Here is a 4126-nt window from a genome sequence, read left to right as displayed (position 1 = left end):
ACTCCAGGGCCAGTTCTCTAGCCATTGTGCCACATAGCTGCCCTCTTTTGATCTTGTTTAATGGAATCTTGGTGTCTCATAGATTCATTAGTTGTATTTGTCCAATCTAATTTTTAGAGTTTGATTTTCTTCAGTTTTGTATTTCCTTTTTCATTTGGATAATTTTACTTTTTGCTGAGTTATATTCCCTTGACAATTGTTTAATTTGAGTTTTAGATGAGTTACATTCCTTTTCTAATTGGTTGATTTTATTTTTGAAGTGTTACTTTTTTTTTCCATTGGCTTCTTTTTACTTTTACAAGTCAATTTTTCATAATTTTCCTGCAAGACTCTCATTTCTATTTTTCATTTTTCTTCTTCTCTTCTCTGGTTTTTAAATTCTTTTTTAAGCTCTTTTATGAGGTTTTGGATAAGAGTCTAATTCATAGCATCCTTTGATATTTCCCAAGCAGGTAATTTGTCATTGCTTTCTTCTTTTTTGCTCATTTTGATTGTTGAGTTCTATTCCTGAGGTATAGGGAATAAAAGATCCAAGCTTTTTTATGCTGGGGTTGGGATCCCTGGCTTATCACTGACCAAAATATTGCCTATGTAGCCTTATTTTCTCCTCTAGAGTAATCTGGGTCATTTGGGTCCAGTGAACAGATATGAATCAGAATTATTGAAGATGGCCTTGGATGTGAGGCAATCAGGGTTAGTTGACTTTTCCAAGGTCACACAGCTAGTAAGTGTCAAATGTCACTATTGCAAAGCCTGTGGATGGGGTTGGACAGCCCCGACAGAGCATAATGGGTATGGGGGGGGGGCATTACTGAGAGAGTGTGTTTAGTTTTAGGGTTTAGCGTCTGTTGTTTGTTCATCAAGTTAGGTTTAGGGTTCTTGGTATCCTAGATTATGGAGACAGCTGAAATTGTTCTATCTTTTTGAACATAATTACTATTTTGGAGAGTTTGAGAGATGATATGGACTGGAAAAAATATCTAGTTCTCCAGATTATTGATCATATCAGTGCAATGTCTTTCATCTTAAACCTACAGAACAGAATGTTTCCAGTTGCACATAGTTGCACAGTAAATGTAGAGTATAGTAGCAGTGGAATACAAATGAAGGTCTTTCTTAACTCATAGTTTGTGGCTGTTGCTTGTCCTTAGTTCAAGAAGAAGACCAAGCCATCCTGGAGGGGGGGGGGGGGATGCCATGATATGAAAGTGAGTTGGATTTAAGTGAGGGGATACATATAGTTTAATGCAGGTTCTTCTACACCATGCCATTTTCTATATAATTGAATCTCTCAAGGAATTTTGTATGATAGGTACCCAAATAGAGTAGAGCCTTTAAGACTACATTTTGCAATGCTGAGTCAAATGTTTCTCTGAAATTAATGAGTATATGGCATGTTTTATTCTCTATGCTTTTTAATCAGTTATGCACTAGTAATAGAAAAAAGGTTGTGAAAATCTGATCTTTTTTTCTTATATTTTAATCAAGGATATTCTCTACATGTCTGTATATTATTCTTGGAAAGGTTTCAAATTGATGAGAAAGCAAATGTATTAGGAAGTGCTTATTTATATCTTCCTGATCTTCTTTCTATTATAACATCTCTTTTGTAACCCCCCAATCATTTGTTTTCTTCTAACTTTGAGACAGATTGAAAATTGATTCCTTAATACCCTGAACATTGTGTCACCTTCAAGAAAGAATTTTTCTATCTATGCTTTATTTGGGCTAGCCATTTTTATTGATCTCATCTTCTTTGTCATTTCCATTTCCTCATAATGTACATCAAGTACTATGATGTTAGAATTTTAATGCAGTCATTCAACTGTCATTTACAGGGAGAATAGATTACATAGAAATTCAAGCAAGCCATCTGTCCTATTTTTTTGTTTCCTTCTTGTTCTTTCATTTTCATTTATAGACGGTTTTGGAAGACTGGACTATTTTAGTCTCATCTCAAGTTTGCTTCAGATGAGTTTGCTGTTTTGTAAGACAACAGTATATATTATAATATGTACTATATGTAAATAATATATAATATAATCTTCCATCATCATCCTTTGTGATATTTTGGATTTCAGAAAAGAAGTTTTATTGATGCCTTTTCTTTTTACATCACCACACTTGCTATTACCTCTCCCTTGTGACAGAGAAAATACAATCTTTTCTTGTAACAAGGAAAGACAGTTATGCCCAGGTAGTTAAGGCAACTTTTCATACCTATGGTCTACCACCTCTCTAACAACTGGAAATTCATTTCATTATTATGCATCCTTTGAAACCAAGAAGGTCACTGCATTAATCTGAATTCTAATCTTTTGTGTGTGTGTATATGTGTGCGTGTGTTGCTTGAATAGGCATCCCCATCATAAGTCAACTCACCCTTGTACCCTCTTTTTATGTTTACTCTTTCTAATTGCCCTAATAATGATAAAGGTTTTAAGAGTTACAAATACCACTTTGCCATATAGGTATATAAAGTTTAATCTCACTGACTTTGTATTTTTCTCTGTCTTGTTTACCTTTTTTATGCTGCTCTTCAATCTTGTATTTGAAGATCAAAGTTTTTGACTCTGGTCTTTTAATTAGAAATGATTGAAAGTCTTCTATTTCTAAATATCCAATTTTCCCCTGAAGAAGTATACTCAGTTTGCTGGTAGGTAATTTTTGGTTGTAATTCAAGCTTCTTTACCTTCCGGAACATCATGTTCCAAGTTCTCTGGTTCTTCAAAGTAGAAGCTTCTAAATCCTGTGTAATTCTGATTGTGCCTCCATGATATTTGAATTGGGTTTTGGGGGATGTTTTGCTATCTTTTCTCCTCATTCTGGGAGCTCTGGGATTTAGTTATGATTTTTCTGAGAGTTTTAATTCAGAATCTCTTTCAGGGTGATTGATGGATTCTTTCAATTTATATTTTGTCCTCTGGTTCTAAGCTATCAGTGAAGTTTTCCTTTATAATTTCTTGTAATGTGATATTCAGGATTTTTTTATCTTGACTTTCAGATAGTCAAATAATTCTCAAATTATTTCTCCCCAATCTATTTTCTAGGTCAGTTTTTTAATGAGAAAATTTATATTTTCTTCTATTTTTCATTCTTCTGATTTTCATTTCTTCTTGATGCCTCATACAGTCATTAGTTGCCACGTGCCTAGTTCTAATTTTTAGGGAATTATTTTCTTCAGTGAACTTTTTTCCAATTTTTGGTGCTTCTTTAACCAAACTTTTTAATCTTTTTTCATGATTTTCTTGCATCAATCTCATATCTTTTCCCAGTTTTTCTTATATTTCTATTATTTGCTTTATAAAATCCTTTTTGATATCTTTCATGAGCTCATTTTAGGTCAGAGACCAATTTGTGGTTTTCTTTGAGACTTTGCATGTAGCAATTTTGGCAATACTGGCCTCTTCTGAGATTATTTCTTGGTTCTCTTTGTCACCATAGCAATTTCCTATGATCTGATTCTTTTTTTGTGGTTGTTTGTTTGTTTGGTTTTCGTTATTGCTCACTTTTCCTGCCTATTATGAGATGTTTGTACTTTTAGGGTTGGACTTTGCTCCTGGAATAGATAGGGATCCATTCCAAGCTTCTTGTGCCAGGGCTTAGGGTCCAGCTGCTGACTTTCATTGAAGGAGGGGGTCTTCCCTCCTGCCTTGTACTTGTGCAGAACCTCACTGTTGTCTTGGTTCATGGGCAAGTCTCATTCATAGCTTGCCCTAGGGGTGCAGCCTTGATGTTGACCTGCCACAGGGATAAAGTCTTGCTGCTAACCTGCTTCCAGGGTGAGACCTCACTGTGCCACCTGGTCGGCAAGGACTGCTGGTTTGCCTTGTGGCTTTGGTCTTGTGACTTTGACCTTGTTTTTTATTTAGCCTGGGGGCATGACTTCAGTGGTGGTGCGCCTTAAGGCTTAGTGTCTTATAGCAGGCCCCCCTGTGATGTGGCTTACCATTGCTACTCACTGACCACTTCAGTGAATCAGACTTTTCCTTCTGTCCCTCTAAGCTGTCCTAGCCTTGGTAGCTGCTTCTCTACTACAACATTTTATTTGAAATGTTGTAAGGTTGTTTGGAAGGAAATTTGGGAAGACTCCAGGGAATTCCTTCCTCACTCCACCAACGTGGTC

Source organism: Macrotis lagotis, chromosome 5 (genome assembly GCF_037893015.1).
Source record: "Macrotis lagotis isolate mMagLag1 chromosome 5, bilby.v1.9.chrom.fasta, whole genome shotgun sequence".
NCBI classification, from domain to species: Eukaryota; Metazoa; Chordata; class Mammalia; order Peramelemorphia; family Peramelidae; genus Macrotis; species Macrotis lagotis.
The sequence above is the reverse complement of the archived record's forward strand: the minus strand, read 5'-3'. Positions refer to the sequence as shown.